We start from the raw sequence: 26,938 nt of genomic DNA on the forward strand, positions 1-26,938 counted from the left end.
ATTTTGGCTTCAGAAAAGAAGGTTCCCTCTCTTTCAAGGGGGTTCTTTGTTCTCCAGATGTCAACCAAATCCATATTGTCAGTCAATTCAAAAAAAGTTTTTGGTAGTCTTCCATCCTTCGATATCACTTGTCTTTGCGCTTTGTCCATGTTTGTGGAAACAACTCCATTCATATCTCCCATCAAAATTACATTCCATTCTAAAAAGTCCAGTAATATCTCATGCAACTTCTTAAAAAACTCAGATTTACCTTCATTCGGTGCATAGACTCCTACAATCAAAAATTTCTGTCCTTGGATTTGAATTTCAATTGCCAGATATCTACCTTGTTCATCTTTAAATATCAATTTCGGCATCAATCTGTCTTTTGCATATAAAACAACTCCTCTTTTCTTCACTCTATCAGATGGGACAAATTCTTGTCCTAATTTTTTGTTAATAAGTAATCTTCTATGTGCTCTCATCACATGTGTCTCTTGTAAGCAAATTAAATCCAATTGTTGCTTATTTAATATATGAAATACATTCTTCCTCTTTCGAGGAATGTTCAAACCATTACAGTTCCAGCTCAGAAGTCGCAAAGCCATGGTGGGATTATTTACTTACTCCTCCTACAGCTCCTAGTTGTTGTTCCTCTTCTGTTGGTGGCTGCAGTCCAAACGATAAGTTTGCTAAGTCCAAGATTCCTTTTCCCGATGATGATGGTTCCTCTCCAGCTTCCACCTCCTTCACAAGATCTTCGTCGTGTTCTCTCATAAATTTATCTTTGTCACTCGGTGTCTTGATTCTTATTTTTTTCCCCTCTGTATTTAAAATACAGGCCTTGAGGGAATTCCCATCTAAAGAAGATTCTGCTTTTCTTCAATAATGTAACCAGCTCCCTGTAGTCACCTCTCACATCTAGAATAGGCTTAGGAATGTTATTCCTAAAATCTCAATATGGTTGTGTGTTAAAGCACATTGTACAAAAGCAACACTTTTGACCCGAGATAGCTCTGGGGCATTTCAAAAGGGGGAAATTATTTTGTGGTCCATGGGCTATCTTTTTCTTTGGTGATCCCTTGTAGCTGAGTAAGGTTGTCTTCCATGAACACGGTTTTAACAATGAGTCTGTAAGAGACTGTGGAGGCCAATTCTGGATCCACACATCCTTCCACAGTGGGGATATTGGTTTCCGGACGGGAGTTGGTCCCGGTGAGGGTTTGCCAAACGTGCCTTCCTCTTAGCACGTTTCTCTCTTTCATCCTGAGTTTGAGTGTCTTCAAAACCCAAGACACCTTTGGTAATGGCTGTTCTCCAACTGGAGTGCTTGCAGACCAGTGTTTCCCAGTTGTCAGTGTTTATACTACATTTTTTTTAATTTGCCTTGAGAGAGTCTTTGAACCTCTTTTTTTGACCACCAGCATTACGCTTTCCATTTTTAAGTTCTGAATAGAGTAGTTCCTTTGGAAGACGATAATCAGGCATCTGAACAATATGACCAGACCAACCAAGTTGATATTGAAGAATCATTGCTTCAACACTGGTGATCTTTGCTTCTTCTAGTACACTGGCATTTGTTCACCTGTCTTCCCAAGTCATGTGTAAAAGTTTTCAGTGACACCATTGATGGAATCTTTCGAGGAGTTGATGATGGCGTTTATAAGTGGTCCATGTTTCCCAAGCATACAGTAAGGCTGGCAGTACACTAGCTTTGTAAACAAACATTTTGGTTCCCCTGTGAATGTCCTGGTCCTCAAATACTCTGTGTTTCAATTAGGCGGGAAACTCTGGGTTGTTGTTGCTACAATGCCTATAAAAGCAGGCCGGCTGAGCTGTTTGCTAGTCAGTTCTATTCCAGCTTACAAAATAAAGAGCTGCTCTGGAGAAATCGCTGTGTCATCTGCTATGTCAACCCACAACTTAATAGTACCTATTTATCTACTTGCACGTCGTGCTTTCAAACTACTAGGTTGGCAGGAGCAGGGACCGAACAACGGGAGCTCACCCCGTTGCAGGAATTTGAACTGCTAACCTTCTGATCAGCAATCCCTAGGCTCAATAAATGCTGTATACAGGGGTTGGTTTTGCTCTCTGCATTTTTCTTGAAGCGGTCAAGAGGTGAAAATCATGTTCACTGTTCCCCTAGAAGGTCAAAAACCATTTTGGGATTCAGGAAGGGTCACCTCAGATATTGTTAAGAGACGGTTTGCTAAGATCCTTACAAGAATTTTGCCAGCCTCAGCTAGTAAAGAGATGCCATGATAGATTCTGCAATCCATTCTGTCACCTTTTTCATGTTCATGATAATTTTGGCATCCCTAAAGTCTACTGGGATCTCCTCTCTCTCCCAGATTTTTTCGATGAGCTTGTGAAGTTGTTGTATAAGTTTAATTCCGCCCACTTTGAAGACTTTGGCAGGTATCCCAACAGGTCCGCTGGCTTTGTTGTTTTTCATTTGGTTAATAGCTGTACAAAGCTCTCCCAGATTTGGAGACACTGCAAGCTCATCTCTAATTTGTTTTTGCGGGATTTGTGAGAGGACCTCAGCAGCTACAGGGGAGTTGCGCTTAAGGAGATGCTGGTATATATAAACCTCCCTGTTATAAGTAGCCATGATAGTGGGAAAGGGAGACTCTGGGATGCCATGGCCCTTAGGCATGGTTATTATGGGGTGCCAGCTGTATGATCTTACTCACCCTTTTAGTCCACCCTTATGCTCTGCTCTCTAGGCAACACACATACGACTCAGATACCTTCACCCCTGAGCTCTTTATCACTTTCCAAACACAAGAAGACACTAAGTTCTGGAAAGACGCATGGCATGGTGCCTCTGTTTCAAATCCTGCAGAGGGAGGGAGGGAAGGAGAGAGGGAGACCTTGCCCAGGCCTCCAGGAGCAATGACAAACTAAAACTTAGAGGCATAGACACGGATCACAAGGGCAGTATGTCCCATGACAATAATAGGGCACAGCCTCCCCGCGGGGCCGTCCTGCATCTTTGCTGGAGGTCTAGGAGACCTCCCTCTCTCAAACTCTTGCTGTTAAGTGTAGACAGTGCTAAGCTGGATGGGCAATAGAATAGCACTGATTCAGGGAACTTGCAGACCACAGAGCTATTTTTTGCTGAGATTCACACCTGCAAATTCAAAATACACAATTAAAGATGATTTTTGAACTCTTGCACAACAAACTTGCTTCCCCAAAAGATCAGACTTTTCCTGACAAAGTAATGGAGAAATGCATTAGAAAATGGTGCGAAACACTTGCTTTGATGCAACTGTAATCTAACCTCCGCACAAACAAATCAGAACAAATGTTCACTAAAGAGCCAACATCATCTAATCTCCCTGTAAAAATAAATAAATCAGGTTGAATGCTTGATAATCAGGTTGTCTGGAAGCACTCTCAGTATAAGGCAGCTTCCTGCACACTGATGCTTTTCAAATGGCCTCTCAGGACCAATGTTATTAGTTGGACTGTGTGGCTGAGCTTAACTGTGTTTTCTTCTGGCCTTCTTAATATTGGGAGGAGAATGGATAAGTTTTCTTTTTCCTCTTTTTGTTTGGGGTTTTCAGAAATGGAAGAAACAACCTAAATATATTTTCAACTATATGAGTGAGTAAAATCTCCAGTGCTCTTTCTCCAAAAGGTGGTTAGACTACCAGTTGCAGAGCTGGCAGCCAGTGGGTTCTGTTCACAAACTCCTTTCCTAGCATGGGCTCTTGCTCTCCAGAAAGATTCTCAGGGTGTCATTGGTGATTGACATAGCCTTCCTTTCTGAGCAGAGGGGCGATCTGTCTCTTTCTTCCCCCACTCCCTCACTGGAAGTCAGCAGGCTGCATTCCTGCATCAGTTCTCAGTGAGTCATCAAGAACCTGAGGAACAGATCCATATAATTTCTGACTCCAAACTTATATAGTTGGATATAATATCTGGAGGCAGCTGCTTCTTACCCAGGAATAAAATGTCCCAGTTTTCTGTTGTGATTGCTGTACATTTGAATTCCTCACAAGCAAACCAACTCCTGCCTCAGGCTTGTTTTTTGACCCTTAACCCTTTTTCCTTTTCAGTAAATCTATTATTTTGACAACAGCATTGCTAAATACCTTGTAAGGGGTGACATAAAAAAAGTTGCAAAAGCCTGCATAAAAGGAGGGACCTGCTTGCCACTCTCAGCAGCAACTCAGCTGTCGACCACCAGGCTCAATTCTTTTGTTCCAAATGGCTACTCAGCACTTTGATTTTTGTACTCTTGGATTTGTAGTTTATTTCTTCCAAGCAGGGTGACCAATGCAGGAGGGCCACAACTCCATCATCCTTGACCATTGGCCATGCTGACTGGAGCTGATGTGAGTTGGAAGAGGTAATTATGGAGACAGGTGCTTTTCTCACATAAGGGCACCAATGAAAAATATGCTTGAAATGATCAGGGTGGACAGTAAGCTGTGCAACACCCACATCTCTTCTGTTGAAATATACAATTACTGACTCACACTTGCGTACATGAAAGGGTTAACCTGAGCTCACTTTACCTAATAGTAGAGTCATCTCATTGACAAGAAAGGCATGCACAAGAAATAGTTTGCAGAGAGGCCATTTAGAACAGCAAAAGTGAGTGTCACATCTTAATTTGAATTACTTGCCCGGCAATAGAATGTTGAGAAACAGTGCAACTTAGGGTCAAAGTGGACAGCATGTTAAATGTGTATTTGCATTTAAGGTGTGCATTTAAAAGCTGCAAACAGAAGCTGCTTTGAGGCGGCAGGGTATATATATATTTGTGTGTGTGTGTGTGTGTGTGTGTGTGTGTGCGCGCACGCGCGCGCTGCTAACCAGTAATTAGCAGGGTTGCAGTGTCTTGAGGCCTGACAAAAAACCCTCTGCAGAAACAGCTATTTGCATCGGAATTAGATCCAAGAGATGGGAGAAGGTGTGCATTGCTGAAAAGAAGCAGAAACAGCCCAGGGATGATGGGCAGGAGGACTGAGAGGGGGCAGAAGAGGGAGAGTACTTGAAAAACAGAGACCTTGTGGGGTTGGCAGGAGAAATGAGTGGGGGAGCTGGAAGCCTGAGAAAGAAAGAAGGGCAAACAAGAAACGAGCAGAGAGAATGGAAATAAGCCCTCAGACAGGATTGGACCAGAGTAGAATTTGCAGCTTTTTCATCCCCTCATGTGTTTCTACCTTTAGTGGCAGCTTAACTTGCAGTCAAAGCTTGTCACCTTATTTATTGATTTATTATTATATTTATATTCCACCTTTCTTCCAATGAGCTCAGAATGACACACTTAGCATAGAATCACACCCTCCAACATTGCTCTGATGAAAATAGGAATGTCCTATTCCATTATTATTATTATTATTATTATTATTATTATTATTATTATTATTCCTCACCCATCTGATTAGGTTTCCCTAGGACATATTCACAAACTGGCAATAATCTACAAAAAATAATAATATAGAACAATATAGAAGTATTTTCACAAGAAGTGTTGCAAAATAAACAAAGCAAGAGGGAAACAAATACAGTAATCATACATTTTAAAAGTCTGACAGGAAGAGGTCATGGGGGCACTTTTATCAAATTAGTCCAACTCTCTGTGGTAGCTTACAGCTCACTCCCATGCATGGTTACTCAGCAGTAAGTGCCACTGGGTTCAGGTGGATTAATTTATATTAAATATGTCCAGGGCTGCAGCCAGCACTCCTGGTGCAGCTAAAGGGAGCCATGACACAGGCTGCAAATAAACCAGCCTTCACCAACATGGACCCTTCCAGATGTTTTGGAACACAACTCTCATCAGTGCACACTTGCTAGAGCTGATGGGAGTTGTAGGTGAAAACATCTGGGGGCACCAGGTTGGTGGAGGCTGCTATAAACACTTTCATGCGAGTAGACCCTGTGTAGGCATCTAAGGATTGCACTGTAATGCCCATTAAAAGCAGTGGGATTTAAGTCAATTGCAATCACTTGATCAATTGCTTTCAGTGGGACTTATCTTTGAAAAAACATTCTTAAGATTATGGTGTAGGGACTTGTTCCCTACAGTTCCTGCCTTGATCATGGCTTACTTTGCCTGGATCACACCCCCTTCCACATTGCACAGGCAGAAACAGCTGCACATCTGTACGGACACCATTTTTAATACCACAAATCTCTGCCTGAACTCCCCCCACTGGGCAGCACACACAATTGCACATCACTGAAGGCTCTACTGTGTCTAATGTAGTCATCTGTTCTGCAAACAGTTTTAAAGCAAGTCCAGGGTCTGTGTTTGAGTTAAATACATGCCAGAAACCATGAGACCCACAATATGTCATTCACAGTTTGAAACAGATTTTAGCAGGTGCAGTGTGTGAAACAGAAGACTGTACTGTGTGTGGTACCATGTTGCAATGGTTTTCAACCAGTGTGCCGTGGCACCCTGGGGTGCCTTGAATGATGGTCAGGGGTGCTGCGGGCAACACTGGCCTCTGTCCCTCTTTCCTCCCCTCTGAGGCCCTCTCGCATCTCTGCCTCCCAAAGGCTTGCACAGCTGTTTGTTGCAGCAGCCCTGGCTACAAGCTCCCCAGGCGAAGGGTGCCTCTTGGGGTGGCCAGGGGGTGCTTCCCAGGCCTCTGTGGGGCAGTGTGAGGAGGCACCTCTCTTTGGGGTGGGGTGGGGGCAGCTCAGAGACCAGGGACGGCAGCAGCGGCTGCCCAGAGGACTCCAAAGGAGAGGAGAGGAGGCTGAGGGAACACTCCACAAGGGAGGGGGGGAAAGCAAGGGAGGGGCTGACAGCTCTGCAAGCAAGGGGTGACAAAACTGGGCTCCTGAGCCCCAAAGGGGAGCTGCAGAAAGAATGTAGTTGGTTAAGGGAGCCGTGGACCCAAGAAGGTTGAGAATCTCAGCCCCAATGTATAGGCATGCATGTTCACTGGAGATCAGGTACATTATTCCCTCCTCCATACAAGCCCTGGAAAGGGAATTGAACCCTGAAGATGAATGACAGCTGCAGACCCTCCAAGTGTCCCTATTTTCCAGGGACATCCCTGATTTGGCAAAGCTGCCCTGATTTCTGATTTGATCCCAGAATGTCCCACTTTTCCTTAGGACTTCCCTATTTTCATCAGATAAATGTTGGAGGGTTTGGAGTTATCCAACTCCTGAGTCGTATGAAGGCAATCCTGTATAGGGAATTTCTTAATGTTTTTAAATGTTTATATATATTGGAAGCTGCCCAGAGTGAGTGGCTGGGGCAACCCAGTAAGATGTGTGGGGTATAAATAGTAACATTATCATTATGGAATTGGATGTCCCTATTTTCACCGGAGAAATGTTGCATGCAACTGTTGCATCTCATGCAAGCAATTTTCCATCTCCCATTTTAGGTTACAAACTTTCCACATTTGGCAAGGAAATATGTTCGGCTCTCAAGCCCAGCCTCAGGGAGCAAATTTGGAGCACAGTTACTCCAACGTTTCAGTCAGGGCTGGCCCTACCATTGGGCAGAGTGAGGCAGCAACCTCAGACAGCAGATGCTTGGGAGCAAGGACTGGTAGTTGTGGTGTTGAAGGGTGGAGCTCCCTCTGTCATGAGGCCTGCCTTGCTTGTCCTTCTCTACACTGCTGCTCTCCCAGCATTGCAGTAATTCACAACAGCCTGTCCATCATCTTCTGCATGTGCAATGATTGGGCTTCTCCAGATGGCAACATGCCATGAATGCACTAAGAGTGCTTTAGGGGTGGGCATATTGGACCGCCTACATATCATTCTGCCCGATTTATTGTTCCATGGTCTTTCCCAAATGCTACCATCTTATTGCCCTCTGGAGGGGCACAAGGAAAGGAAGACAAAGTATAAACCAGAACTTTTGTGGCAAGTCACAGGATTTCAGCAGGATGTTCCAGCACTTGCCCTGGTTGGAAGAAACACTGAAAGTGTGGATATCACCACAAGCACATATCATCGTGAATACACAATAAAAAGGATGTCTGGGGTGGCTGTGTGTGTGTGTGTGTGTGTGTGTGTGTGTGTGTGTGTGAGAGAGAGAGAGAGAGAGAGAGAGAGAGAGAGAGATGTCCCTTACCCAAGGCAGCAAAACATCTTAGGCTGTGTCTACCACAAATTGCTGTTTATTTTTTAACAGCAGAGTGTCAGGGGATTGAGAAGAAGCCTTTTGGATTTTCATCTTTTGATGTTGAAATGTCCAGGGACAATCCTGGCAGATCTAGTACGGGAAGATGTGTCTTCTCCTTGCCTCCTGCGTTTTGCTTTTTGAGGCAATCTTGGGGAAAGCTAGGACAACACAGCTTGTTCGGATGCATTTCATTGTTAAGTTTGATGGGCGTACAATAGAGCGCAGATTCCATTGTACCCGTTCCGGGCAGCCACAGAAGCCCAGGGCGGAAATCAGGAGCAAATGAGATATAATGAAAAGGAATAGTTTTTAAAAATGAAGCTCAGATGAGGGGCTTCGGAAAAATGCCGCTCTTCCTCTCTTTCCGCCAGACTAAGGCACAGTTTCTCCTCCATTGCTTGCTAGCGAGACATCGTCTGCGGCTGCATGTGCAGAATCTCTTTCGCGCACTTCACCATATTTGGGACGCTGAAGCAGAAAGCATTTCTCTGTTTCCATCGCTCTGCTGTTACAACGATTACACAACGCTCTCCTTTCTACAAAGTTCCTAGGGGTTGCTGTGGAGTTGCCCACATGCCACGAGGGGGCAGTGCCACACTTGGAAGACAATTACCGGTAGCTCATCCCCAGCTGTGGGTTTTATGGGGGGGGGGGGTGATCACAGTGTGTGGCTTGGGACGAGGGAGTGTGCATGGCTGCTTGCAGTGTATGCGCACATCTGGGGACTGATAGCTTCATCACTTTATGACCAGAAGAAGCAGAGGAGAAGGTGAAAAAATTATTTGTACCCTCTTAAAAAACCATGAAGGAACCTGGAGAAACAGCCGCCAGGGATGAATTTGCAGAAGAGGGAGCGCAGGAGAGAGAATAAGGAGGGGAAGGAAGAGAGGAAGGAAGAGAGGAGATCAGAGGAGCTTTTGATGTGATGATCCCCACAGGGCAGCCAGAGTCTGCATACGATTCTGAGGGTGGACTGCTGCTTAGATGGAGACAAAAGATTGTGCAGCCACGCCTGCCCCTCTCTTCTTCTGCTGCCCCTGTCCCATCAGACAAGCTCCTTCAACGTTTCCTGCTGAAGACCCCCTCCCTCCTCTGGGTTTCTCAGCCTCAGCTGCTCATAACCTGTTGCTGCCAGAGAGAGAGCCTGTGGGAAGTTCTCGTAACCCTGTTATCCAGGCTGTAACCTCCAAGAAGGCAGGCATTGCCATGGCAACCCAGCAAAGCACAGTTAGTGTCAGGTACCTTAACAGGCGAGGATGGAAGGAAGGCCCAGGCACATCCAGCAGGAGACACACACAGTCAGCGAGAGAGGCAGGCACTTGCTCACACCCTACCTTGTGTTGTTTGCAACAGGAGATGCAAAACCAGTAGAGGCCCACCTGACACACAGATAGGGAACCAAGGAATGCCTGTGAGTTTTTCCGTCAAAGTGCCAAGGTGCAGGGGAGGGGGGTGCTCAGGCACACAAATGGCCACACAGCGTGAACATCTGTGTCAAGACTGGCATCTGTGTTAGTGCCACATTCACATGCCCCACAAAGTGTGCACACACCGCTGAGGGCATGCCTCTGCACACATACCTGGCTTCGTCCCGGCTCAGGCAGCGCAAGTGTCTCACGGACAAAAAAGCAATTTACATGCAGATAGGCATAAGCAACCATGCTTAGCTGCACAAACATGCCACGCCACAAACCCAAGGGAGGATGCACTGAGGCACCAAGCCGTGAACAGTTGCCGGATCTCAAAATGAACACACATAATGTGGTGCATCTGTATATAGATATTTTGCACACAACCCCCCCCCCCACTGGAGACAGAAATGCAAATCTGCATACCAGCACAACCAGTAAGTATTTTGTAAGCAGATGGCTGTATTTTGTGACTACGCAGGGGGGCCTCTTCATTAGGCATGTTATGACTCCACTGGAAAACATAAACCATGGGATACAAGGGTGGCCAAGGCACCCCATGGCACAGGAGATCCCTTCCAAACCTGGGCTCCCTTACTAGCTACCCTCCTATACATCTTTATGCATGCACACACAGACAGAGGTACCTCCTTGGCTACCCCATTTGCACTGGGCGAGAGAGTGCCACCTTCTGCTGGGGCCACAGAGGAGACAGCGTGAAAACCCTTCTATGAAGGATGATCAGTGGCGTGTCCCATTCATGAATCTTGGAGACAATGGGAAGGAAATCTCCCGGAACTTCTCAGGTTCATACAAGGAAGCTGTATCTAACCAAACTGGAATTCTAAAGCCTTTTCTCTCTTCTTTGAAACACCTGACCCTCTCGCGTGCTGCAACACTTACTGCTTTTGAAATTGCACCCTCTTTCAAATGCAGTTTGGCATATCACACGGCAGGGGTTGCAGGTGCCGCTGCTGGCTGCTCTTGGAGGAAAACAAAACAAATATCACATGGTAGTCGCCCCCCCCCCCCCGGCCTCTATAGAGTGCCATGAACATCGATGGTGCTAAGTAAACAAGCAGGGACCTTGGCCTTTGACTTTATATGATTTGAAGTCGGGCTGTACATTTTTCTTGGCTTTATTGTTTTATCTTTTTGTAAACCACTTTGTGGGTTGATTTTCTTTCTTTTCTTTTCTTGCAATCAAGCAACGTATAAATTTTATGAAATAAATATTAAATAAAATGTACATTTATGCCAAATATTACAAACATTTCAAGTTCTCTATATTGTAGGGGGTGTGTGGAATCTGGTACCAGAACAAGAAAACTGTATTTAGTGGATGTGCTTCAGTATTCACCACAAATATAGCAGACAACAACTAATATGCAGAATCAGATAATAGGATTTTCTATTTGTATGCCAGCTTTCTCCTAATGCATCCCCCAATATTCTCTCTTTCTCTCTTTCTCTCTTTCTCTCTTTCTCTCTTTCTCTCTTTCTCTCTTTCTCTCTTTCTCTCTTTCTCTCTTTCTCTCTTTCTCTCTCCCACCCCCCGTGCTTTTTAACATCTATATGAAGCCTCTGGAAGAGATCATCAGGGGGGTTGGGCTGGGTGTTCATCAGTATGCAGATGATACCCAGCTCTACCTCTTTTAAATCGGAACCAGTGAAGGTGGTGAAAGTCCTGTGTGAGTGTCTGGAGGCAGTTGGAGGATGGATGGTGGCTAACAGATTGAGGTTGAATCCTGACAAGACAGAAGTACTGTTCTTGGGGGACAGGGGGTGGGCTGGTGTGGGGGACTCTCTGGTTCTGAATGGGGTAACTGTGCCCCTGAAGGACCAGGTGCGCAGCCTTGGAGTCATTTTGGACTCACAGCTGTCCATGGAGGGGCAGGTCTATTCTGTGTCCAGGGCAGCTGTCTACCAACTCCATCTGGTACACAGGCTGCGACCCTCCCTGCCCGCAGACTGTCTGGCCAGAGTGGTGCATGCTCTGGTTATCTCCTGCTTAGACAGGATCAATAGGAATATTAATGCCATGGTTTCTTCCAACTGCTCAGCCTATATGTCTATGTGTAGAAAACCCCTCCTAATGCAGCAGGAAACACCAGATGCCTGCAGTGACCTTTGTTCCAAGAGAGCCAAACCCAAGGGGGATGCTGAGACCCCTTATATCTCTTACTGTTCCAAGATTGTGGTGCATATTTTCCTTTCTAACCTCCTTAACCAAGCTAGCCAAATCTTTAGTTTCAAATCCCACCTTTTGCCATAAGTTCACCAGATAGCCTTAAAGAAACCACCTTCTCTAAGATGGGACAGACAGAAGTTTTGAAGAGACTTAATAGTGGGATTCTAGTTGGTTTTGCTCCTTGTGGTGCACTCATATATTTCCTTTGTCCTTTTGGTTTGAACAGGTGTTGCAAGCTTTCCAAACAATGCCAAAAACCTCCCAAACCTGTTTACCAGAAGCAGAAGTAGGGGAAATGCACACACTATGAATAGTGATCCCTCTTTCTTTTCTTTTCTTTTCTTTTCTTTTCTTTTCTTTTCTTTTCTTTTCTTTTCTTTTCTTTTCTTTTTTTCTGATAACAAAATAAAACTTCATGAGACAAACACATAAAAACTAAACCAAACCAAACCAAGGCTGACATAGGATGTTATATCCACAAGAAGAAATGATAAAGCTGCTTATTTTGATATTTGCAATAAGATGCAGACAGGTAAGTGGAGAGTACAGTCATAAGAAATGAGAGCAAGAAGTGTGGCGCATATGACTTTAAAAATATACAGAAACATAGACCCACAACTGAAACTATCAGAGACATAAGGAGTACCAATAATAAAAATAATAAAAAATAAATATTACATCAAGAACTTTTTCAAGCAATTAGGTGTCCATATCCCAAATTTCATGAGAGGCTCGTAAAGGTAAAGGGACCCCTGACCATTAAGTCCAGTTGCAGACGACTCTGGGGTTGTAGCTTTACTGGCTGAGGGAGCCGACATTTGTCTACAGACAGTTTTTCCAGGTCATGTAGCCAGCATGACTAAGCCGCTTCTGGCAAACCAGAGCAGCACACGGAAACGCTGTTTACCTTCCCGCCGGAGCGGTACCTATTTATCTACTTGCACTTTATGCTTTCGAACTGCTAGGTTGGCAGGAGCAGGGACCGAGCAACGGGAACTCACCCCATCACAGAGATTTGAACTGCCGACCTTCCGATCGGCAAGCCCTAGGCTCTGTGGTTTAAACCACAGGGTCACCTACCGTACGTCAAGAAGAGACAAATGTATTTTTTCTTTTTTAATGTATTCATTTACATAAATCCCACCAAACTGAGACAACATGTTTTTCCTTTAAAAAAATGGGTGTACCATATAAGTTTTTAATGTCCTGCATTTTTCCATATATTACTTCACCACAATGAGGTGTTTATTTCAGACTATGTTTTCCGTATTTGGGCAATTGGTGGACTTGCAGCAATAAGAAAGTAATTTAACAAATCTTTCAATTTTATATTTTTATTCTCTTCTTTAAAAAAGTGAATAGTGGTCTCTCTTTCAAGCTGCCTTCAACTCTCTGGAAAAACAATAACAGGCTGTTGTTTATTTCTGGCCTTTACCTCATTCCCTTCCTTGTTCAGAGTGGGGATTATAATATTGACCTATCTTACAGAATAGTTGTATGGATTACTCAGGTAATGTCTGTGAAGTATTTTTCATTTTCTAAGTGCAATGAGTGCCTATTGCTACAACCAGAACTACTTTCTATGACTTTATTCTGTTCAAATTCCCATCTGAGTCCTAGATCCTAAAAGAAAAATTGAATAATTTGTTTGTTAGACAAAGTCAAATCCACACCATACATTGAAAGCCCATTTATACCACTTTAACAGTCATGGCTTTACCCTGCACAGAGCTACAATTCCCAGCACCCTTAATCCACTACAGTTCCCAGGATTATTGGGAGCAGGGAAGCCATGGGCTTTGCACATACGATGTGAGTGTGCCTTGAAGGCCACACTTTCCCTCAAATATGGAGCCCAAGGCATGAAAATGTGTGTGTGTAAATGGGAAACAAAAAAAGAAACATAAATAAAACTACTATAAAATCAATAAAATTCCATGAGCTACAGAGTAGACAAGAGAGTAGCAGATCAGTTAAATACAATAGTAAATACTCTTCAACCAAATGCCTGGTGAAATAAAACAATTTTTAGTTTCGATCCACTATAGAGGCCAATGGTATTTCCCCAAGGAAGAAGTTTCAGAATTGGGGAGCCACCACAGAAAATGTCCTGATGGGACAGGTCACCCTCCTAGTGTCTCAGGGGTGGGGGTGAGACTGCAAACAGGATCTCTCTAGCTGACCCCATGGCACATGGTGAAAAGGATAGGGACAGACATCCATTTAGGTACCTGGGTCCCAAGTCGTTCAGGGCTCTAGAGGCTAATAAAGGTAAAGGTAAAGGTACCCCTGCCCGTACGGGCCAGTCTTGACAGACTCTAGGGTTGTGTGCTCATCTCACTCTAGAGGCCGGGAGCCAGCGCTGTCCGCAGACACTTCCGGGTCACGTGGCCAGCGTGACAAAGCTGCTCCGGCGAACCGGCACCAGAGCAGCACACGGAACGCCGTTTACCTTTCCGCTATAAAGCAGTCCCTATTTATCTACTTGCACCTGGGGGTGCTTTCGAACTGCTAGGTTGGCAGGCGCTGGGACTGAGCAATGGGAGCGCACCCCACCGCGGGGATTCGAACCGCCAACCATGCGATCAGCAAGTCCTAGGCGCTGAGGTTTTACCCACAGCGCCACCCGCATCCCATAGTTAGAGGCTAATAGCAATATCTTAAATAATGCAAGGTAATTCACAGGCCCCTTCATCGATCACGTCCCCTTCATGGATCACTGCCTTGCCGTGGCAAAGGGGTTTGAATAACTCAGAGAAGCCATGAACGATGCCGAGCAGGGCACCCAAGATGAACAGGTCATAGTGGAGAGTTTTGGCCAAACGTGATCCACCTGGGGCAGGAACCGGCAAGCCACTCCAGTATCCCTGCCAAGAAAACTCCATGGACAAAGACAACAGGCATATACGGTAAAAGTCATGACGCTGGAAGATGAGCCCCTCAGGTCGGAAGGCGTCCAACATGCTACTGAGGAAGAGTGGAGGACAAGTACAAGTAGATTCAGAGCTGATGAAGCGGCTGGGCCAAAGCCAAAAGGTCGCTCAGTTGCGGATATGCCTGGAAGCGAAAGGAAAGTCCAATGCTGTAAAGAAGAATATTGCATAGGAACCTGGAATGTAAGAACTATGAATCTTGGTAAGTTGGATGTGGTCAAAAATGAGATGGCAAGAATAAATATTGACATCCTGGGCATCAGTGAAGTAAAATGGATGGGAATGGACGAATTCAGTACGGATGACCATCATATCTACTACTGTGGGCAAGAATCCCGTAAAAGAAATGGAGTGGCCCTCATAGTCAACAAAAGAGTGGCGAAAGCTGTACTGGGATGCAATCTCAAAAATGAAAGAATGATCTCGATACGAATCCAAGGCAGACCTTTTAACATCACAGTAATCCAAGTTTATGCACCAACTACTGGTGCTGAAGAAAATGAAATTGACCAATTCTATGAAGACTTACAACACCTTCTAGAAATGGCACCAAAGAAGGATGTTCTTCTCATTATAGGGGATTGGAATGCTAAAGTAGGGAATCAAAAGATAAAAGGAATAACTGGCAAGTTTGGTCTTGGAGATCAAAACGAAGCAGGGCAAAGGCTAACAGAATTCTGTCAAGAGAACAAGCTGGTCATCACAAACACGCTTTTCCAACAACACAAAAGACGACTCTACACAAGGACATCACCAGATGGGCAGCATCGAAATCAGATTGATTATATTCTCTGCAGCCAAAGATGGAAAAGCTCTATACAGTCAGCAAAAACCAGACCTGGAGCTGACTGTGGCTCAGATCATCAGCTTCTTATAGCAAAATTCAAGCTTAAACTGAAGAAAGTAGGAAAAACCACTGGGCCGATAAGATACAATCTAAGTCAAATCCCTTATGAATACACAGTGGAAGTGAGGAACAGGTTTAAGGATTTAGATTTGGTGGACAGAGTGCCTGAAGAACTATGGATGGAGGCTCGCAACATTATACAGGAGGCAGCAACGAAAACCATCCCAATGAAAAGGAAATGCAAGAAAGCAAAGTGGCTGTCCAACAAGGCCTTACAAATAGCGGGGGAGAGAAGGCAAGCAAAATGCGAGGGAGATAGTGAAAGATACAGGAAATTGAATGCAGATTTCCAAAAAATAGCAAGGAGAGACAAGGCGGCCTTCTTAAACGAGCAATGCAAAGAAATAGGGGAAAACAACAGAATGGGAAGAACCAGAGATCTGTTTAAGAAAATTGGAGATATGAAAGGAATATTTCGTACAAAGATTACCATAATAAAGGACAAAAGTGGTAAGGACGTAACAGAAGCAGAAGACATCAAGAAGAGGTGACATGAGAAATTATACCAGAAAGATATGGATGGCTCGTACACCCCAGGTAGTGTGGTTGCTGACCTTGAGCCAGACATCCTGGAGAGTGAAGTCAAATGGGCCTTAGAAAGCACTGCTAATAACAAGGCCAGTGGAAGTGATGATATACCAGCTGAACTATTTAAAATTTTAAAAGATTATGCTGTGAAGGTGCTACACTCAATATGCCAGCAAGTTTGGAAAACTCAGCAGTGGCCAGAGGATTGGAGAAGATCAGTCTACATCCCAATCCCAAAGAAGGGTAGTGCCCAAGTATGCTCCAACTACCGCACAATTGCACTCATTTCACACGCTAGCAAGGTTATGCTTAAAATTCTACAAGGAAGGCTCAAGCAGTATGTGGACCGAGAACTCCCAGAAGTGCAAGCTGGAACCAGAGACCAAATTGCAAATATGCGCTGGATTATGGAGAAAGCTAGAGAATTCCAGAAAGACATCTACTTCTGCTTCATTGACTATGCAAAAGCCTTTGACTGTGTCAACCACAGCAAACTATGGCAAGTTCTTAAAGAAATGGAAGTGCCTGATCACCTCATCTGTCTCCTGAGAAATCTCTATGTGGGACAAGAAGCTACAGTTAGAACTGGATATGGAACAACTGATTGGTTCAAAATTGGGAAAGGAGTACGACAAGGCTGTATATTGTCTCCCTGCTTATTTCACTTATATGCAGAATTCATCATGTGAAAGGCTGTGCTGGATGAATCCCTAGCCGGAATTAAGATTGCCGGAATAAATATCAACAACCTCAGATATGCAGATGACACAACCTTGATGGCAGAAAGTGAGGAGGAATTAAAGAATCTTTTAATGAGGGTGAAAGAGGAGAGCGCAAAATATGGTTTGAAACTCAACATCAAAAAAACGAAGATCATGGCCACTGGGCCCATCACCTTCTGGCAAATAGAAGGGGAAGAAATGGAGGCAGTGAGAGATTTTACTTTCTTGGGTTCCATGATCACTGCAGATGGTGACAGCAGCCACGAAATTAAAAGACGCCTGCTTCTTGGGAGAAAAGCAATGATAAACCTAGACAGCATCTTAAAAATCAGAGACATCACCTTGCCAACAAAGGTCCATATAGTTAAAGCTATGGCTTTCCCAGTAGTGATGTATGGAAGTGAGAGCTGGACCATTAAGAAGGCTGATCGCCGAATAATTTATGCTTTTGAATTATGGTGCTGGAGGAGACTCTTGAGAGTCCCATGGACTGCAAGAAGATCAAACTGATCCATTCGGAAGGAAATCAGCCCTGAGTGCTCACTGGAAGGACAGATCCTGAAGCTGAGGCTCCAATACTTTGGCCACCTCATGAGAAGAGAAGACTCCCTGGAAAAGATGGAGGGCACAAGGAGAAGGGGACGGCAGAGGACGAGATGGTGGGACAGTGTTCTTGAAGGTACCAGCATGAGTTTGACCAAACTGCGGGAGGCAGTGGAAGACAGGAGTGCCTGGCGTGCTCTGGTCCATGGGGTCACGAAGAGTCGGACACGACTAAACAACTAAAAGACAAAAACAATTCACAGGCAGCCAGTGAATAGATTTTGGAATTGGTGTTACATAATCCCTACAGGTTGCTCCACTGGCAGCGCGGTAGCAGAATTCTGCACAGTTGAAGTGTCCAGACCATCTTCAAGGAAAGCCCTGCATAGACTGCTTTGCAGTAATCTATCCCAGATAGGTCACTGAGGCCAGGCTAGCTCAGTCCAGGAACAGCCCTAGTTGGTGCACCAACCAGAAGTGGGCTAAGGCACTCCTTGCTACTTGGGCTTCCAATGAAAATTTGGAATTGAGGGATACCTCAAAGCAGACACTTGCTTCTTTGCATGCTGGCAGGTATGCTGTCCTCCTAGCCCTGGACAAATAGATCTCCTCAGTTCTCTCCTCAGGATTCATCTTCAGTTCATTTTCCCTCATCCAGACACCGATTTCCAGGTGTTGTTCCAAACACTAAACAGCCTCTCCGGATTAGAGTGGAAAAACTGAGTTGGGTGTGATCCACGCTTTACCTCAAAACTCCAGAATACAGTTCCCAGCAGTTTCATTCACGGTATCAGCAGCAGCAGCCTGTGACCATGGATGTCCTGTTCTTATTTTGCTTTGCTGTTTAACCTAGTATCACATGGCAATTACTTCCATAAGCCAGGGCTGGGGAACTTCTGGCCCTCCAGATGTTGGAGTCCAACAAGGTCTGGAGAGCCTTTCCAATTCCCCACCACAAGAGAACATTGATATCTCAAATGCATACTCTGCCCTTCAGGCATTCTCAAGACAGCTTATAAAAGAATCATAGAATTGTAGTGTTGGAAGGGACCCCAAGGGTCATTTAGTCCAACACCCTGCAATGCAGAAATCTTTTGTTCAACATGGGGCTTGAACCCACGACCCTGAGAGTATGAGTCCCACGCTCAACTGACTGAGCTATCCCAACTCCTGGGATAACCTTTACCGATACAGTACTAAAAATAAAATTTACAGATACTACAAAACAATAACAGAACAACAGCACAGCCAGGCCTGGCAGCAAGACCCATCACAGTGCGCATTTGCCAGGACCAAGCACCTTGGCCTGGTCCAGCAGAACGGACACTGCCACTCCCCCCAAGAGTTGTCCAGCTCCAGGCCCCAGCTTCCCGGCATGCTCCAGCTTGCTCCCGGCCTCACCTGCTAACAGTGCTCAAATGGGCTAAGGGGATGCTCACTTCTCTGCTCCATTACAGCAAGGCTGCTGGGCAAAGCCTTTCCCTTGCAAAGGGGAGGCTGAGGTTGGCGGCTGCAGCAGTGGCAGCCCTAGGAGGGGAAGCAGTGGGGGGCACAGGGTGGGGCAGGTGGGGCTGCTTGGTGCTGGAGGGGGCTTGCTAACACACCCACACCCATAAAATTGGGGGCAGGTGTGCTCAAGGGATTATTCTGTATTATGTGAACAAGTTTTTCCATTTGGTTTGGCCTGAATTTCAGCAGATGGGCTGGTTCACACATGTGTCTGCATTTCTCAACACTTGGTTCCTCTACACTTGCTGACTGGCAGCTGTAAATGTGAGAATTGACTCAGCCCAAAAAGCACGGTAGCCTTGGAGGAGACAGGAAAGTTCTCCTCTGTGGATGTCAGATCTGTGGTGGCCAAGGCATGCAAGCATGTTGTGCTCACGGTGCCTATGGGAAGCAGTGCCTGATGCTCTGAGAGAAAGTAACTCATTCACTCCTAATTTTATAGATGGCTATAAACCCCTCAGCTGGTTGTCTTCCCACCCACCTCCAACCTAAAAATCTCTGACCTCTTAAGCCTTTTCCCCTAAGCAAGATGCCTCATCGGAAACATGTTCCGCACGCCATATGTGTGAGGCATGTTCCTAGTCCCAGATCAGGAGCCTCGGGGTCCAGCTCCTCTCTTGCTCACTCTGCTGCCCCACTTGCTCACGGCTGAAGTGTGAATGCAGCTTCCTCATGGCAATTCATGCCCAACCTTTCTCTGCTTTGAGCCTGGACCAGATTGCCACAGTGGCAAAGCCAGCCAGGGTACATGATCTATGTGGGTTATTCTGTCCAGAAGAATGTCTAGCAGGAACAGGGATGGCTGAACCTGGAGGGCATCAGGGCTGCTGCTGTGGACAAGAGAATCCAGGCTCATCGGAAACCCCTCCAAGGGGAAGAGAGGCAGCTAAGAGGCAGCGCATCCTCAGGCTCAGTGCAGCTGGCACCTCCAGACAGGGCTTAGAGAGATCCTTACAGAAACCCTGTAGAATCACACCAGTCAGTGCACAATGCGACTGGGAAACGCTTTAATGAGGTCGAGAAGGAAACCAGGATCCAGGGTGGAAGGGGAAGCAAAGTTAATTTTCACCTAACAGGTTGTGCTGGCTCTGAGTGTGAATGCACTCACAGGCTACTGTCTAAAAACCAGAGAGTCTAACTTCCTTGCACCCCTCAGAAAGAAAGAGAGAAAAAGAAAGAGAGAACATGCATTTTCCCACGAAGGACAGAAGGTGCAAATAGGATTGTCCAAGAGAGTTGGAGACCATGCCAGAGAATTGTTTCCTAATTTCCCAAGTTCAGTGAGAAGGTCCATCCTTATTCTACCACCCAGGTGATCCCAGGTAAGTGATCTGTTGATCATTGTCCCATTTGGTGCCTCCACAGCAAATACGCACAACTTGATAGAAGGGTTTTCAAGGAAAGATCCCCAGATTGCATAACTCTGCCTTTGGGGAAAGGGATGGGGGAGATATAAAGATGTTTCTGCTTGGATGAGATTACTTTTAACATTTCCATACCTGGAGCACAGGACTGAGCAGGTAGGAGATGCTTCATGAGAGCATAATGGAAGCCCTGACCAAAAATCCACTTAGTCCTGCATCCCATTTTCCATAGCGGTCAGGCAGATGCATAAACCAGGGGCAAAGGCACGAGCCCCCTCCTGATTCTGCCTCCCAGCAACTGACCTTGCGTGGTGCACTGCCTCTGAACATGGAGGTTTTGTGGAGCGTTTCTGCCATGGCCACTAGCCTTTGATAGATCTATCCCCCTGAATTCATCTGATCTCCCTTCAAAGCTACCTGTGACAGTGAACCATCACGTTATCCTCCAGCAATGAATTCCGTAAATTAATAATGTGACAAGTGCTTTCTTTTGTCTGTCCTGAATCTACTGCCAATCAATTTCATTGGGTGATCCTGAGCAGTCACAGCATTATGGGAGAGGGAGAATATATGGTATATTCAAAAATCCCCTGTGATCTTATCCTCTTTCAGAGCTGAGTTAGTTTAATCCATGCGCTTACAACATGCAGTTGTGCAGCACACTCACAAGTCTAAGCACACACGCACACAACAGGGCACATGCTCAAGATCTCCTAACAAGGAATAGAAGGCATTACAACCACTCTTATGTGCCAGAAGGGCTACAGAACAGGTTTTTCCTATTCTCCATGCATGTTTAGTCCTGATATAACTCTACAAGCAGAATTGTGTGAGAACAGAGGGGTTAGGGAATTGGAGACCTCAGTTTGTTGCACATCCAAGCATCATAATTGACAAGTGAGAATTATTGGAACAGAATGTGCAACACAGTTTAGACGTAGGCACACACATGATAATGCAAATATTATTTGATCTAATGAATCAATCAGATGTTGTTAATGCTACACAGAACCCACAGGGTATCAGCAGAAGCGCTAACAGATTCTTAGGAGACAAGGTCCACTAGGTAGTCTGTCCTATTTTCAAAATAGTTCAACAGAAGTCAGTGTAGAAATGGGACTCCTAAGAGGTGGAAGGGAGAGGATCTCAAACTCTTGAAGGAAAGGGCAGGGAGTGTCAGGGAGGAAGCCAGCCACTGAGATCATGTCCCAGGTCTCCTGGAATCATCTTTCCAGAACCATGAGGATTACTGATTCTCAGAAGCCCAGTGGACTTCCCATATACCATGCTGACTCCACCACCAGAACTGAATTTTGTGATCCTTCTTCTGTAATAAACTGTAGTAGCTGATGACTGTTATTTTAAATCCAATAGATTGCAGTAAAAGACTATGCTTGTGGGGTGGGTGGGTGGGTGGGTGTGGGAGAGAGAGAGAGAGAGAGAGAGAGAGAGAGAGAGACCCTGTGAGCAATGCAGCACACACACACACTTGTAAAGTTCCTGCCAAGGCACTGGAAAGAACCCTGTGACTTGCATGCACATGCTATCTAAACACATCTATCTGTCCATGCACACAAATGTAGCTAGGTGAGAACAATGGTCTATTGATTCACACATGTGCTTGCTCAAAGACACATAGGTGGTCATATACCAACCAACAGAAAAAGCATACAAACAGGAGATACGTATGCATTAGTGCACATGAATGCATTTGCAGATATCCCTGGATGCATTATCTTTCAGACACAAAAGATTCAAAATAATGTGGATACATAAACACACACACACGTTTGAACCCACTTCTACTGTGTAAATTATATATAATTACAAACACACCAATACAGCTATATTGTAGTCCATTTCCGCCTGTGTGTGTGTGTTTGAGAGAGAGAGACGTTCAAATGTAGAATGAGCTTTTACAAAGCTCCTACTGCCCTGCCAGGCGTTTGAGTGCATCAAATACACTGGCAGGAGCTTTAAAAAACCCTTTCTTCTGATTGTGTGCACGTGTGCTCTCATACGGTGCTGCCAGTGCCTTTTATTCACCTCTTTCCCTCTTTCCCTCAGCACCCAAAGCGCCTCTGCTCTTTCTCCTTTACTGTGCAGCCCTTTTCTCACAGCCCTGTCCTCAACCCAGAGGGAACTTCTGCCCCGTCCCAAAGATGTTCCTAAACTTTCTGGGTGTCTAAAGAATGGAATCGCTTGAGCTGTGGCGCACCCAGCATGCTGCCTCTCCCATTTCCAGGTCAGAATCCTAGCCCACCCTTGTATCCCAACTTCTGCACCCCAGTCTCCAGTCACAATCTTAGCTCCGTGCACGCCCTGCGCGCCACCTGCGGTCCATCCATTCCTGCATCCTTCTCCCCCGTACTTGCGCGAAATGCAAACTCCTCCATCCCCTAGCCCTCCTGCTGCCCCCTCCCGCTTCCTACCTGGGGGGAGCTGCGCGTCCCTCCCCCTCCTGGGGCTGGCGGGATGAGTTCCCACGTTACAGCTTGCCACGGGGCACAGGGTCGGCAGCTTGGGATGGCTCAGCCATGGCACGGAGCTGCCTGCCTCTGCGCTTCCTGGCAGAGTGTGTGAGCACAGCCTGCCTGGCAGAGAGCCCAAGGAGAAGAAAGCAGGGGCGGGAGCGGCTGCTGGGGCGGGGGGCGCCGAGGGAGGAGAGACCCAGGAACACATGGAGAGCCCGAGGCTGGGGACATGTGATTTAGGCAAAGAGAGGGCAAGAGGGAGGGTGGAAGTGTGTGTGTGTATGTTTGTGTCAGAGTCAGTGTGCCTGCTCTGTGAAATATTGCGTGTGTGTGTGAGCGCGTGCGTGCAAATGCACGCACATCAGCACATGTGAGAATGGTCCCTCAGTCGCTGCGCATCTTCGTGGCTCTGCCTGCCTCAAAGGACCTGTACTTACCTGCGCCCCATCCTTTACATCTGCTTCTCTCTGACGTTTGCACAGCAGGTGGTTGTGGCTGCCGGGCGGGGGGCGGGGGGGGGGGGAGTTTGGTATGTTGGCAAGTATTTGCAGAGCAGCCCGGGCGTGCAGCGAAGCGCCACTTTGCTCCTCTCCGACCACCGCAGCTGTGGAAGAGGAGGACCAGCGGGTGCAAGTTTGTGTTTGCGAGCCGGTTGCTGATGCATTTGTGCCTTTCCACCACAAAGGAGAGGTGGGGCTGCCTGTGTGTGGGGGGGGGGGAGGTTATAGTCCTGTTATCCCAGTTGGGATCTGCAAAGTGTATTGCCTTCCTTTAGACTAGTATATCAGAGACCTCTCTCTCTTTCTCCTCTGTGTGCGTTTCTGTCACAGAGACTCTCTCTGTGTGTAGTAAGTTTTGGGATACATCAATGTATGTTCCTGCGAATTGTCAATTCTGAAGACTCAATAGATGGCTTTTGTTTTATGATCAGCGTTTGCCTCTCATATTTGGTATTAGCAAGCAGCTTTTCTCCAGATCAGAAGAGTGATCGTGTTGTTGTGCTGCTCTTTATATTCTCCACCCACCCACCCACCCCGCCATCTCCATTTCTGCTTCTTTTGTAACAGGCTTCTTGGTTTGCCGGCATTTCTCCCCGTTTTTGCTTCCCATCTGGCATATTGATCACACAGGTCAAGCAACATGCTGGGGGCTGCCTGACACCTGAAGGTCCCCCTCTTGGACTCATCACACTGTAAAAAGAAACAGAAAGTCAGTATCCGCAAACCCTTCCTCCCCGTGGCAGCAAAGGAAAGGGAACAGGACTCAGCTGGGGTAGGATGGTGGGCTGTGAACATCATACCAGAGAACTCTGCTTATGAAGGCAGCTTGGAAACAAATAAACAAATATGTGTGTCTGTATACATGCAGTGACGGGTAAATCAAGGGGTACAACTGGATAGCAAGACACAGGGATGCATGGAAGGGGCTTGGAGCAGGGGCCAATGATGGGAGCTGGGAGAAAGGGACAAAATGACCAGGGACTGCACTAATGCAACTGTTCCTAAGAAATTCAGTGCCTTCCCATATCTTCGCTGTAAACAACTGTGCATTTTTATGTAGCTGATTATTTGCATGGAGCTGTAGAGCTGGAAAATTCTAGAACCAAATGCATTTCCTTTAGGTGTGTGCATACGGTATATGCAATGGCCTTTTTGCATTCATTCTATTGCAGCAGTTGCATAAACCTCTGGTGTGTTATGGAGCCTGGGCTTATAAATCAGCAGGGGGAGTTTAACTCTGTGCACTTGTGGTTTGGTTTTTTTTGCAGTTTCTTCCAGAAAGAGCAGTATGTGTGCATGTGCAGAATATTTCCTAAGGGGTGTGCAGACCTTTGTGATGGTGCCTCACCCCATGCACAAGTGCATCATAAATGCCACAGTGGCACCAACTCGAGAGCAACGTCTGTCTGAATGTGTAATCTGCAAATCTATTTGCTGCAGCAGGAACCTCTGTGGGTGTGAGATACACAATTTCCGCTGTGGAAGGAGGGGGGTGGCAGGACACTTGGGTTCTACTCAAAGCCTTAGGCCATGCAGGTTGGGCACACAGCCTTATTTGGTAGTGGCAATTAGGAAATGTCAAAACTCTGGACTTAAAATGGACTTTCCCCATGGCAATGCGCTTCAATTGCTTCAAAAAGTGGTAAGCCAGCCCTGTGGCACACTGAGTGCAGCTCAGCCTTCTGACCCCAAACCCGCCAACTGCTATTAAGCAAACCCACTTCCTGGAAGAACGGAGGCGGAAGCAAGAGGAGAAGCAACCAACAGCTCTGTCCTACTCATTCTGCCATTGAGTAGCCATCCCTGGGAATCACCCAGTGGGGAGTGCGCTGTTGCACTCAGGTCCTGCTTGGGAGCTTCCCCTGGGCAGCTGGTTGGACAGTGAGACCAAGATGAGGGACTGCATGGGCCTTTGGCCAAATCCTGCAGGTCTCGTCTTACAAGAAAGAAGAACAAGAAAGAGGAGCAGAGGCTGAGGTTAAGGGAGGTCACAAATCGGAAAGCCAAGGGCTGGAATAGCAAGAGCCAAGCATTGGGATACATTAAGAGAGAGCAAAATGTGGCCTTGTTCCAGCAGGAGAGCAGACAGGGCCAGGTCCCTCTCCCTTTGCGGCTTTAAGTGGGGCGTTATCTACACCTGATCCTTGTTGCGGCTCCTCATGTAGCCAAACTAGTATAATCCAGGCCAAAGAGGAATGTATCAGCAGGCTCAAGGGAAGCTTCATGGCTTTGTTGTTTACTGAATTTTGATCCTGCCCTTCCTCCTGAAGCAGCACAGGGAGCAAACTGCGTTCCCAACTGCGGTGCAAGTACTTCTCTTCTGCTGATGCTGGGCAGCCAATGACAATCTCTGTTTGGACCCCATTCTCTCTGCTGGCCAGAGGACAGGGGACCTGTGGTCCTCCAGCACTTGCTGAACTAGTCAGCATGGCCAATGGTCACAGCTGTACAGGGCAATATTTGGAGGGTGCAGATTCCACAGTCCTGCTTCCTGCATTCTCAGACCTGGCATTGTGCCCTCACACCCCACAGCTCTTAAATGTCAGACTAGCACCAGGAAGACTCAGGTTCAATTCCTGGTCAGCTACGAAGCTCACCGGGTGACTGTGAGCCAGTCAACCTATCTCAGCCTATCCTACCTTGCAAGGTCGTTGTGAGGATACACATAGATGGTGGTGGGAAGACCTTGTAAGCTCCTTGGGGCTAAGAGAAGGATAAAGACAACAGCCATAGCATGCTGCATATTTTTCTTAAAAACCAGCCACGACAGCGGCATTAGAAGGGAATCAGTGTTTCTTCAAAATATTAATAACAGTTTAATCTCCCGAGGGGCTCAGAGCTCTATGCTCCTCTGCCCCTCCCTCCAGTCAGCATCTCACTTGGCTTTACTTCGCCAGTGACAGCTTAGAGCTTTCTAATCCCTTTCCTGGACCCTCCTAGCATGGTCACCAAATTTTAACAGGGATGAACGCCCCACCCCAAAGTTGGGGAACTCATCCCCCCTTTCCTCCCCAGCCTACATCCCTTCCTCAGTTCACCTCCTTTTGACTGTCTGTCACACATGCGGAAGGATGCAGCCACCTCTGGGGTGGGACGAATAATAGAACAGCCATCCAGAACACCTCGGCACACTTGACAAGATGCAATCACAGCTCTGCTTGGGCTGTGAAAGGAAATTAGCACCATTTGCTGAATGGGAGCAGCCGTACCCGATTTAGGAACTGCTATTCCCAGAGAGACTGTCGAATGCTGATGAAAAGCAAAGAAGGGAAGGAGTTCCTGGGTTCTGGCTGGAGCTCTGAAGGGAGAATAAGCAATTTTAGTGCCTGATGGGGCCAGGGCCATAGCTAGGAGGTGGTGAGGTGGGCACCCGCCAGGGGCGCAGGCAACGGGGGGGCACAAAATCAGCTAAAAATATGTCCATAAATATAAATATTGATTATTGCCTCATAAGAAATGGTTTTAAATAGAGGGTGAATTGAATGGGGGGGGCAGGGTTGGAGAAGAGGCAGAAAGAAGAGCTAATTTGTCTGTGGCTAGGGGGAGCAACCTGGACGGTTCTGCCAGGGGCGCAAGATCACCCGGCTACGGCTCTGGATGGGGCAGGGGAGCCGGAGACTCCTAGGCTATAGGCTCAGGTCAAAGAGCAGACAAAGTGGGGGAGGTATGGCGCTGGAAGCCAGGGCCCCCAGAGCGCTCTGCCCAAGCCTCCCACTGCCTGCTTGCGGAGGGTGGCGTCAGCACCAGGATGAGC

The 26,938-nt window shown here is 46.5% G+C and overlaps 1 protein-coding gene and 1 long non-coding RNA gene across 3 annotated transcripts in view; one reads left to right on the top strand and one right to left on the bottom strand.

Moving 5' to 3' along the window:
• The window catches only part of LOC307205998 (caM kinase-like vesicle-associated protein), a 49,896-nt gene extending 27,069 nt beyond the window's left edge, over positions 1-22,827 (bottom strand). Inside the window, exon 1 of one of the 2 annotated variants that reach the window (XM_079958786.1) lies at positions 22,643-22,827. The gene's annotated coding sequence lies outside the window, so the exon portion shown is untranslated. Of the gene's footprint in view, positions 1-10,416; positions 10,440-22,642 lie in introns of those variants that run through there. The other variant, XM_079958787.1, reaches the window with a different exon arrangement.
• LOC307206061 lies at positions 12,165-25,854 on the top strand. Its single transcript, XR_013834251.1, has 3 exons — positions 12,165-12,236; positions 20,003-20,168; positions 23,752-25,854. It is a non-coding gene; the product is annotated as an uncharacterized lncRNA (long non-coding RNA).
• The last annotated feature ends 1,084 nt before the right edge of the window (positions 25,855-26,938 follow it).

This window comes from Podarcis cretensis (genome assembly GCF_951804945.1).
Source record: "Podarcis cretensis genome assembly, chromosome: 17".
Taxonomy (NCBI): Eukaryota; Metazoa; Chordata; class Lepidosauria; order Squamata; family Lacertidae; genus Podarcis; species Podarcis cretensis.